Source organism: Natrix helvetica (genome assembly GCF_964273705.1).
Source record: "Natrix helvetica genome assembly, chromosome: 6".
Lineage (NCBI taxonomy): Eukaryota > Metazoa > Chordata > Lepidosauria > Squamata > Natricidae > Natrix > Natrix helvetica.
Window position 1 is genome coordinate 70,142,501 of NC_138553.1, and position 13,015 is coordinate 70,155,515.

Here is a 13,015-nt window from a genome sequence, read left to right on the forward strand (position 1 = left end):
AGTAAGCAAGTATATAAATAAATATGAATGTTTTAATATGTGGCTCATTGCTTCTTATTTTTAATTGTTGAATGTGTGAGACATTTGCAGACTTCCTTAGCTGGAACCCAGTTCTCAGTTTGTGAAATTCTTATCATTGTTTTAATGTAAACATTGAAAATGATTCTTTTTTCTTCAAGATTAATATGAAATATCATTTGATTTATGGATGCTCTGTCTGAAGATAAAAGAGAGCCCTTTTTTTCCACTTTTCCAATTTATATATCTTTATTTCCTACAATACTTACTGTTCTACCTAATCCATAGAAAGGGACTAATCTTTATTCTTCATTATAAAGTAATTTTGGCAGCCCACTCTTCTGTCTGATCCCTTTTTTCCCTGTCTGTTCATAGCAAAGTTGAGAACAGAGAATTCTGTCAGATGGAATTAGGCAGATAGTCTTTAATCCCTCTTAAAATACACACATTTGTGCAGTTCCCAGGTTGAAAGTTTTGTGCCCATGTGGGTAGTCTAATTTGAACAAAAAAAAATCAAAGAAAAAAGCATGAGAGTGGAAAATAAATAAACTTTGGGAAATTAGTTAGAAACATGTGGGAATAAGCACAATATTCCTCATCTGCATGCATAATGACATAATACAACATCACTAAAGATGCATTTTGAGAAGCAAGATAAGGTTCTATCAGTCTAATTCCACCAGCAAGGGCATTAGCACCTACAGGCAACATAAGAGGGATGAAAATAATGAAACACACATTGAAACATTCCAACACAAACTCTGCCCCTTTTTACCTGTGTCACAATGTCTTGTGAAACCGTTTAAGCAGCAAAACTTGCACTGTGACATCAGCATGCACATCACAACACTATAATAAAATTATGACTTGCTGCAGGCATCTTGAATAGAAGTCTTCTATCTTAAGAGAAAATCTGTGTCATTCATTCCAGAAGTGTTCCAGAATTTTGATTCTGTATCTGCGAACATTTTTAAATTCTCTGCATTGTTATGTGTTTGATTTGCTGCTTGCAAGAATTATTTCACTCCTGAATATTTAATTTACATGCTCCAAGAATATTCAGTCCCCATCAAAATACCATCTCCATGCCAGGTAAATGTGATCAATCTTATTCTGCATTCTAACCCTAATGTTATTTGTGTACATCTTTACCTTATTGTCTTACTTGAGACTTACTTAAATCATTCAACATGACAAGTTCTATTGCTTAGCCATATGAAAAAGTAGTTCATTAGTCCATTGAAAATTGGTGTTGCATTCATGAAGTAATGTTTACACCTGAGTGGGAACCTATGTCTCATTTGTAACCGGTTGTCTGAGACAGTCCCCCATCATGCCATTTAAGGTGGCCTGTTTTTCTGCAACCTTATAATATATAGAATGGAGAAAAGTTATATTTATAAGAATATCTAAAGAGCATAAAACGTTGATTCATCTGGGAATATAAAACATGTTGCCCTCCAGATGTTCTTGGAATTCTGTTTCAAGCTACTTCAATCAACAATTCCAGTGTTGACAGATGTGAAGCGTTGTACTGAACAATGTGTAAGGCTACAATTCTTCACCCTTGATTCTATTCTGTAACATATTACATCATATGTTGGCTAGTTTGTTAGTTTGGGTTTAAAGAAAGGACTTAATTTCAGACTTTGTATTTCTATCTGCATTTTTTGGAGAATTGATGAAAACTAATGTCATGATGTAAATTCAGATTTAATCTACAATTGAGCTTAACAAATACCCCCACTGACCAAACTTCATGTCATTGAGGTTTCACTGTACTGCATGTTCCTCATTCTATTCCTGACATATTCAAAAGCTTGCAATGTTCTAACAATTTTTGAAATTAAAGAAAAATGCACTTGTGATTCAGTTCTCTAATGTGAATTTTGTACGACAAATGCATTGAATAATTATGCAAACAAAAATGCATTGTTTACTAAAAAAATTGCACATAAAGATGTCCTACTTAATATTATTTACTCAAAATGTCTTTATTTTGATGTAAAGTATTGACTGTCCCTCTTCTATGCAACATGCTCCAGAAATGCAGAATAATACATTATAACACAAAATGACACCCTAAATTTATCTGTCTTATTCTCTTCCTTTAACAGGTAAATAAATAAGAAAACATGTTTTATCTGGAATAAACAGTTTCACCTTTACTCATGTATGAGCATTAACTATTTTCAATTTATAGTACAGGTATCTGTTTAATCATGTATTTGTCATATAGATAAAGATGAGGAAACTGGGATCTTCTAGCTTTTTGTTTTTTCACTGCTCCTCTGATCAATTAGTAAATATTCAGAAATGATAATTAATTTAGGCTGACAACCACTAATGAGATTTCTGTTGTAAGGGGGGAAAATCCAGTTATGGTGCTACTGAGAGGACTCAAATGGGTTGGTGGTTCGCAACTTAATTGGGGGAAGGAATTTGCAGGACTTAATGAATCTCTTTTCTGTTAAAATCTCACTCCAGTTTTTCAGGAAAGAATACACCTGGTCTGCTTAGATCTCTTTGTGACTTTTGATACTTTCTTTCAGCCATTTTACTTAATTTTATTAAGCTGTTCCAATCCATACTCATGACGAAGGTCACTACAGTGGCCCTTAACTGAACAATGTTGTAAGAAGCAGTCTTATCGCCCAGTTTTTAAACATCTGCAGCAGGGGTGTCAAACTCATGGCATTACAGTAGCATTATGTGATGTATTGGGACTTTCCCCCCCTTCATTAAACTGGACGTGGGCATGGTCAGAGTGTGATGCATCCGGTCCTGATCTACAGTATATGAAGCCACTGGGAGAGACTACTCAATTGTCTGGAATGCAATATCATCAATATGCTGGTGTTCCAATTTGTATAGGACCAATGCAAATTTTTGGGGAGATGATGCCAAACTCCCCTTCCCAAGGTCAGGGCATACAGATATTGATCCCTGACGAGCTGGAGTTGTTGCTTATACGTAAGATGTTGCCATCAGAGTTGCAATCTAATCAGGGAGCATATTAGTGACTTGCAGTTTCTTCTGGGCTCATGGCTCCTGTTGGATCAGTAGGTGGAAGCTGTAGACAGATGAGACACATGCAATTCTGACTGATGTGCCAATTGTAATCTTACTTGGAGCAGGAGATAACCACAATTCATGAACCTATCACCATCTAGACCATGGGTGTCAAACCCACCACGTCACATTGCCGTCACGTGATATTTTGTGACATTTTACCCATTAGTGAAACTGGGGTGCGCATGGCCTATGTGTGACACATCTGGCCATGGGCCACCAGTTTGACATCCCTGATCTAGACTACTGTAAGGTACTCTACTTGAATATTTAATAACTCCCGTTGGTTCAATTTGCAAAGGCCACAAACTTTTAGATTCCTGACCTTGGAAGCAAGAAGCATACATTTATTGGTGTCTACATTGATTCCAGATCCAGTTTGAGATACTGGTTGGGTTTTTTTTGTATTGTGATGGTACATAGATAGGGATAAGTAATTAAATAAATGGCTGTATTTACTTGCAGGGAAAGGAATCTGCAGAAGGAATGATGGGCCACACCTTTTTTTCCAGTATGCATCAGAGATGGTATTCAGCAGGTTCTGACCAATTCTGGAGAAAAGGTAGCAGAAATATTGAGTAGTACAGAGAACCAGTAAATACCACCTCTGACTGCCCCTGCCCCCATCTATTCTCTGCCTCCCGAGTCTCATCTGATTGGGGGGGAAATGAGGATTTTGCAGTATTCTTCCCCTGGAGTGGGGAGGGAATGTAGATCTTACAGTATCCTTCCCCTGCCACGTTCATCAAGCCACACCACCAAGCAATGTCACGCTCACCAAGCCATGCCCACAGAATTGGTAGTAAAATATTTTTGAATCCTACCACTCTTAAGCATCTACATGTGTTCCTCATAAGTAAACCCCACTAGGTTCCAAGGTCAAAGATATATAACACCTAATTTTTTACATTCATTTTGGCAATTTTCAATCATTTGTTTGTAATTAAGTCCTTCTGTGGAGCTCCTAACTTAATTTGCCTTCCAATGTTTCCCCCCCCCCCCACACACACACACTTTTCAAGGAAGAGATTATCTTAAGTGTGGATGAGGAGGTTCTCCTCTTCTTCCTCTTCTTCTTCCCCTTCCGCTTTTTTTTAATCTCCCAATTTCTTACATGATGCAGACAACAAGATGTTATTTTATCTCAAGCAATTTTAGTGGAAATAAGCAGAGTTTTTGTGAGAGGATATATGTAGGGGAGCATTTAAAATATGATTCAATATTTGAAAGAATCAGTGCTTTCTGTTCAATGGAATCATTTAAGGATAATGAATTCTCACACACTTTCCCACTGACTTCAGAAGGAGGGAAAGGAAGAGAAGGAGAGAAGGAGAAAATGAACACTGAGAGAAAAATGAGTATGCAAACTTTATAGCTCCAGATCTCTCAAAGCCCCAGTTCACAGGTTTTAGCATTAATACTTGAACTCAGATGTTTGGCAAGCATATATGTATTTTGCACCGGAGGTACAACACATTTTGTTTAGAACTACCACATCTGGATTGGAAACATCCAAATGACCGCTATTTTGGAGCAAACATTAGTAATTTGGATTTTTACAGATCTGATATATCTATTAATTCTTTCATCCCCAAATGTTTTGACTGATACCATGTCATTATAATTTACAATTCTGCACTATACAATTCTCACATAAGGAATTATGTACAAGCACATGCATATACACACATGCTTTTTAAAGAGTTCTTCTTTTCCTGGACTTATATAGAAATGGTGTGTGTGTGTGTGTGTGTGTGTGTGTGTAGCTCTCATGTGAGTGTAGGAAAAGAATTAGCTCTTTTAATTAAATTATTTGTATTCTGCTCTTATTGTTTATAAGGGACATGGTGGCTCATTGGCTAAGCCACTGAGCTTGTCGATCAGAAGGTCAACAGTTCAGCAGTTCGAATCCCTAGCGCTGCATAATGGAGTGAGCTCCTGTTACTTGTCCAAGCTTCTGCCAACCTAACAGTTTGAAAGCATATAAAAATGCAAGTAGAAAAATAGGAACCACCTTTGGTGGGAAGGTAACAGCACTCTGTGCACCTTCAGCATTGAGTCATGCTGGCCACATGACCACACAGATGTCTTTGGACAGTGCTGGCTCTTCGGCTTTGAAACGGAGATGACCATCACCCCCTAGAGCCTGGAACAACTAGTACATATGTGAGGGGGAACCTTTACCTTTACCTTATTGTTTTTACAAATAACTCCAGACAGCTATTCCTGTTTTTCCCACAACAACAACACTGTGACATTGTTTGGATTGAGAGTGAATGATTTGCCCAAGGTTACCCACCTGATTTTTGAACTCACAGACTTCTCTTTCTATCATGGTGCCTTAAACACTAGACCAAACTGGCTTTCTTTTATTAAGGAGTTGACTGAGATGCTAGCCACAGATCCTTTGTCCATTTTGCCAAGTGACCTTTAACCATGTATAATTTGATGTTTCTATAAAATATGAGTTTTATTTTCTTGATCTAAGTAACATTTTCTTGACCCAAGTGATGTTTTTCTTTTCTTACTAGCTTCTACCCAAGCAGATAAAGAGTCCAAAGACTATGATTTTTTTAAAAAAGAAAACTATTTTAGAATCAACTCCCTAGAACAAAATCTAATGGGAGAAAAATGTCAGATGAAATTGATGACATGAAATGTGCCCATAGCCACTCAATCAACCTTGCTTCTTAATCCTCCTCCCAACTAGAACATTTATTCCTGGAAGTGTTAATAATACCAAATAGTCATTATTCTGCAGTGAGGAAGAGCACAAGAGGTCACTTCCTCATTAAAACAGGAAAATTAAGTGCATTGGATTTAAAACTTTGTTTCATCTTTTATTCAACATTATTTAGGAGAAATGAATCTTGCCTAATGAGAGAAATTTCATGCCTGAGATGGGACATTTGGGAGTGGCAATATTTTCTGGGTGAAATGACACAATTTCAATATCATATTTAAAGAAACTAAAAGGCTAGAGATGTGGGGATGAAATTGTTTGCATTATTTCATAGTGCCCAAGAGGACTTGGGTAAGTCCCTTATAAGCAGATGTGTGTGGTTGGAACTACTGTTTGAAGAATTACCTCAGTGACATCTATGTGAGTTGCTGTTAGTGATTTAGAGCTGTTCTTTGTGAGTTAAAGCTGCGGCAACCACTGACATAGTGTGGTAGCTACTATTTCAGTTGTAGTAAATACCAGTTTTTCAATGGGAAGTAGGAACAACCCTGAGGAACAAGAGGTAGAGTCAAACCCAAGGGTGGGATTCAGCCCGTTCAGACCAGTTTGGGCAAATCAGTAGTTCCCACCCACCCACCCCGGTGCTTTCCTGTCCTATATTTCCATGTTTTTTAACCTCAGGTGATTGATGTGGCATAGCGGATTGCTGCATGTCAGCTGTTTAACTCACAGGCGCTGACATAAAATGTAAGTTTTGAAGTTTTAAAAGGTCATTTTTTTAATGCTGCATGTGCACATGAGCTGCTCACTCACCTGTTCAGCAACACTGTTGTGACCTGCCAGTGGCCAGTGGAGCTGGCAGCAGATTCAGACAGTGAGGAAGTTGGGGAAGAACATGGGCTAGTCCTGGAGTCTGAGGAAGGCTCTGATGAGGGCTCTGTGCTGGAGGCAGAGAGGGGGCCAGAGCCATATGCCAGTTATCAGCTGCCTTCAGAGTCAGACAGCAGTGAGACAGATAAACAATTGGAGCCTGTTCCCAGCAGTGACTGGCGGGCAGTAGAGGCAAGGGAGGCAGGGCCTCACCTCTCTTCATGGAATAATAGTATATAATATTATATACTATATATATAATATTATATACATCCGTCCGGCCGCGCCTGGGAGGTGCGGAGGCAGAAATGTTGTCGGCGCCTCCGGATGACGAACCAGTTGCTTGCTTTCATCATCGGGAGGCCGACAACATTTCTGCCTCCGCGTCTCCCGGGCGCGGATGGACGAAGGTAGCCAGAATGGCGCCGAAGCAGTCCGGCGAGCGAGCGAGCGAGGCAGCGAGTGAGGCAGCGAGATCTTCGGTCAGACTTCTCTTTCACTCGTCCACCGGACTGCTTCCGCGTCTCCCGGGCGCGGATGGACAAAGGTAGCCAGAATGGTGGCAAAGCAGTCTGGCGAGCGAGCGAGCGAGGCAGCGAGCGAGGCAGCGAGATCTTCGGTCACTCGTCCACCAGACTGCTTCCGCGTCTCCCGGGCGCGGATGGATGAAGGTAGCCAGAATGGCGGCGAAGCAGTCCGGCGAGCGAGTGAGCGAGCGAGGCAGCGAGCGAGGCAGCGAGATCTTCGGTCACTCGTCCACCGGACTGCCTCGGCGCCATTCTGGCTACCTTCGTCCATCGGCGCCCACGAGATGCGGAAGCAGTCCGGTGGACGAGTGACCGAAGATCTCGCTGCCTCGCTCGCTGCCTCGCTCGCTCGCTCCCCGGACTGCTTCGGCGCCATTCTGGCTACCTTCGTCCATCCGCGCCCGGGAGACGCGGAGGCAGAAATGTTATCGGCCTCCCGATGATGAAAGCAAGCGACTGGTTCGTCATCTGGAGGCGCCGACAACATTTCTGCCTCCGCGTCTCCCGGGCGCGGATGGACGAAGGTAGCCAGAATGGCGCCGAAGCAGTCTGGCGAGCGAGCGAGCGAGCGAGGCAGCGAGCGAGGCAGCGAGATCTTCGGTCACTCGTCCACCGGACTGCTTCCGCATCTCCCGGGCGCGGATGGACGAAGGTAGCCAGAATGGCGCCGAAGCAGTCCGGCGAGTGAGCGAGGCAGCGAGCGAGGCAGCGAGATCTTCGGTCACTCGTCCACCGGACTGCTTCCGCATCTCCCGGGCGCGGATGGACGAAGGTAGCCAGAATGGCGCCGAAGCAGTCCGGCAAGCGAGCGAGCGACGCAGCCTGATCTTCGGTCGCTTCCAGAGCCGGAGCGGGATGGAGCAGCCACCGCCTTGGAAGTGAGTCGCGCGGACAGAGCTTTGGGGCTGAGGAGAGAGGCAGGGATGGAGGGAGTGGGGGGAGAGGAGCCGTCCCCCTCACCCCCCAAGCAATGGGGAAAGCTTTCCCGAAATGGGGGGGGGGTGTCGCGGGAAATAAAAAGGGTGCGCGCTGGGGGGGGGCGAAGGAGGCTTTGGCGTGCCTTAGAGGCAGGCGGGCAAGCAACGAAAGGAGCAGCGAGGGCGGGCGGTGGCTGCAGGCAGCAAGGCTTGAGCGGGGTGAAAGGGACTGGTGCCGGTGGAGGAAGTAATGCTACGCCGCGGTCCCCTTAATGTTCACTCAGGAAGGCAGAGAACGAGACCACGTGGTCTGCACACATGGTCTGCACACGTGGTCCCATTCCCCGCCTTCCTGATGACGTCACCAGCCTCCCTAGCCATAACCCTCACCGCACGTCATTGGTTCCCAGTGTGCACATGTGCAGAGTTGCCAGATGAAGGGAACAGCTAGAGAACAGTGGTCGACTTGGGAGTAAGACCACAGGGGGTTGATGAATGGCCCCTCCCAGAGGAAATAAAAGAGGAGCAAAAGAGGAGTGGAGTTTGCAGGAGACAATTAGTTCACTTAATTGGTTCGAGACACCTCGCCATGTTTTGCAGATATCGGCCTGTCAGCTCTCCAAGCCAGATAAGGTCTGTGACTGTAAATCTTCCCTTGAAAGACTTTGTTGGATGTGAATGAGCAGAATTCACAACAAATTAATAAAAGGGTTTTTTGTCGGGTCTACAAGTTTGCTTCATGCTGTTGCGAAGCCTAGGTCAGAACAAACATATATTTATTTTTCTCTTCAGAATACTCAAAGTCTATTTCCTCTGCAAAGTAATCCAGTGCTCCAAAACCTCTTCCAATTGCTCGTGTCTGGTTGTAATCCTTGTTCACTTGGATGTGGTTTTTCTTTTTCTTTATTCTTTCTGGAAAATTGCCTCCATGATCTGTTTCTATGTAACAACCTCTTTTTTTCCAGCTGATAAATCTTCATTCTCTCTCATCAGCTGAAGTGTGGCAACTCAGTAGTTCAGTCTTCTGACTTTTTCTTCAAGGACCACTACAAGTTTCACTTGCTAAAAATAAATGCCAGGTTGCTTTCGGCAGGAGTGCAAACATGATGTTCAGGAGTAGATATTCCTGTCTGTTCATTTTTCCACCCTGTATTACTTCTCTTTGTTCCATGCTTGGGGTTTTAAATTAACCACATATACCAGCATTTTTGGCTTGCGTGCCATAAGTGGGGGGAGCGCAGGGGGGTCATGTGTGCTGCACTCATAATGCAATGCGCAACCCTCGCAGTGCGCATGCGTGCAATATAGGCGCGAACCCCCCACATTTTTTGCATGCTTTTTTTGCCTTCCCCAGGCTCCAGAGGCTTTATAGGAGCCTGGGGAGGGTGAAAACAGCCTCCCCCACCCTCTTGGAAGCCCTCCGGAGGCTTCAGGGTCCTTCAAGAGGCTTCCTTGAAGCCTCCGGAGCAGTCAAAACGACCCTCCGAGCAAACCAGGACATCCGGTTTGCTCGGAAGGTCGTTTTGAGCACTCCGAAGGCTTCAGGGACCTTCATTCTTACACACTCATAAAAGTAGTCTCTGGACAAAATGTATTATAAATGCCCGTTCTACTCTAAGGATGGGTATTTACAATACATAACTAGTGAGAATGGACAGTGCTCAGATTCAGTTTGGAAGAGTTGCTTTGAAACAGCTAGGGCTACAATGCAGCATCTGTGATATTATAGCAGCTGCATTTGTTTGAAAGATCAGGAGTGGTGCGGTAGGCTAGAGGTGGAGCTTTCGCCTCACAATCAGGAGGTTGTGAGTTTGATCCTAGGTAGAGGAAGGTATTTTTCTCTCTGGGCACAATGAGAATATATCTGCTGAATATAACTCTGCATTGGTGACAGGAAGGGCAACCGGCCAGTAAACATATAGCTCCATTCAGTTGCCCAGATTCCACCCTGCAAGAAATTATGGGGTCATTAAAAGGAGATGATTTGTTTGCAAGACCATATACCTGCAGTGAAAACCTTCTCTCAGTGACCTTAAAACCCTAAGCAAAGATTGTATTGAAGCACGTGTCCCAGATTAAAACCAAAGCTATAATAATCAAGTGTAAAATTTAAAATTCTCTGGAATTCAGTGTTCAATGTCTGCTCTGCAAAACTCAGTTTAACACAGGTTACTAGGGAGGGGGAATGCAAACTCATACATTTTAAATTTATCAGTCCAAAGTCTTGTCTAAGCAGATATGAAACTCTTCCATAGAATTAGACGGTGAAGCTTGCTGAGGAAAAATACATATTTTAAAATAAATCACCCCATATTCTTGCCTTAGTTTAATCCTATTAACTCTAAATATAGTAGTCTATTCAATGCTTACTGGAGGCTAAGAAATATTTGTAACCTAAAGGCTGTTCAATTCTTGTCTTATTTATTTGCCTCTTACCTTGAACTGCAAATAATTTTTAAATAATGAATAGATAATCATCTATCCTGCACAGTGGCAATTATCTTGCTATTAATAATGGCAAACATCTATCTCTGGTGGAATTAAATCAATTAAAAATATACAAAGGTGGCACCAGGAGCTCCTTCAGTTTTGAACTCAATGTCTAAAACTTTTCCTTTTCCAACTTAATGTTGCAGAATTACACACCCTTGGAGAGTTAGCTATTATGCATCTAATTTTTTGGTATCTTTTCTTGTTGTACCCCAGTTCACTGAGTTCCAAAATAAATGTTTGGTGTAAAGCTTAGTGATAATATTCAATAGGCTGAAGAGCCAATAGCTGACTGGATTAGATTACCGTTTCCTCTTTGTTAATTGAAGGAGAAAAAAAACACACACACACACACACACACTATATCTATATATCTATATCTATATCTATATCTATATCTATATCTATATCATCTATCTATCTATCTATCTATCTATCTATCATATCTATATCTATATCTATATCTATATCTATATCTAATCTATATCTATATCATCTATCTATCTATCTATCTATCTATCTATCTATCTATCATCTATCATCTATCTATCTATCTATCTATCTATCTATCTATCTATCAATCATCTATCGATCGATCGATCTATCTATCTATCTATCTATCTATCTATCTATCTATCTATCTAATATATATATATATATATATATATATATATATATATATATATATATATATATATATATATATATATATATATATATATATATATATATATATATATATATATATATATATATATATATATATATATATATATATATATATATATATATATATATATATATATATATATATATATATATATATATATATATATATATATATATATATATATATATATATATATATATATAAAATCCCAGTAAGGGTATGGCTAGCTGATGAGAGCTAAATAGCTTGAAATAGATCTATACTAGTGTCCCTTTATTTATTTATCAGCACAAATATAGCGTGCGCGCGTGCACACACACACACACGTGTGTGTGTGTGTGTGTGTGTGTGTGTGTGTGTTGTATTTGTGCTGATAAACATTAAAAATAAAAATATGGGCTTCTGCCTGGATGGTTTTCTGTGATGAGCCGAATGACAGAAAGAGGGAGTAGTGAGCTCCCTCCCATATTTGGGCATACCAGGGGTTGTAACACACACACACATACATACATACATACATACATACATACATACATACATACATACATACATACTGTATCACTGGTTCGAATCCCTAGCGCAAGTAGATAAATGAAAAAAAAATGCAAGTAGAAAAATGGGGACCACCTTTGGTGGGATAGTAACAGCGTTCTGTGTGCCTTCGGCATTTAGTCATGCCGGCCACATGACCACAGAGACGTCTTCAGACAGCACTGGCTCTTCAGCTTTGAAATGGAGATGAGCACTGCCCCCTAGAGTTGGGAACGACTAGCACATATGTGCAAGGAAAACCTTTACTTTTACCTTTATATATAGATAAATATATGAACACCAGTGCAAAGAACAGCCAAGAATTATCCACCAATCTTTTTTTTCCCCGTTGCATCAAGAAGAAACAAGTAAGACAAGAAACGGTCCGTTGTCTGAGACTTTTTCAACTTTCATTTATGCTATTAATTTAGTCATCTCTAGGGGAAAAAATAGATGTCTATAGGTGTTAAAATAAATCCCAGAAGACAGTGAAGAAGCTTTCCTTTCTGAAAATATGGATGAGAAATGCATTCTATTATCTATAGGCTAGACTTGGTTTCTGTTTACTAGCTAGCAGGATTATAAGATTTAGAAATCTCAGTTAATTGCTGACAACAATTCTCCTTTCTTTTCCTTAGAAACCTTTTCTATTTTTATTTTTTATGTATGCTTATGCAATGTGCTCTGCAACACCGACCAATTAATTAATCCATATAATGCATATTTTGCTATTAAAGCACGCTTTTCCACAACACAGTCTTGATGAAAACACTGTTCGGATTGAGTAATTATTCTTCTCCCTGCCCTCCTCCTTTAAGATTGTAAGTCAAAGGGCAGGGACTGTCTTGTTTTAATTATTTTGTAAGTAGCTTCGGGACTCTTCCAGGCTGAAGGGCAAGAAAAGATGCATGCAATCAATAAATAGATAAAAATATATTTTACATAGAATGGCATTTGGAATTGTCCTAAATGACCTTCTAAATTAAAAGGAATTAATTCAGAACTGCAAGCCATCTTCAGCCATACATTTAAATGGGAGATTCAACCTGAAGGGTAAAGAAGCCATTCCCTATGCTTATCCCAACTTGTTCTCATCTTGTGGTACCATGTGCAAGAGGTTTTATTTGCATTTCATTGAATGCAAGCACGGCTCTCCTCTCCAACACAAGTCTTGATAAAGCACTGCATTGTCTGAAGAGGATTATTTAGTTATGCAGTTATTTTAAATCACTCCGTG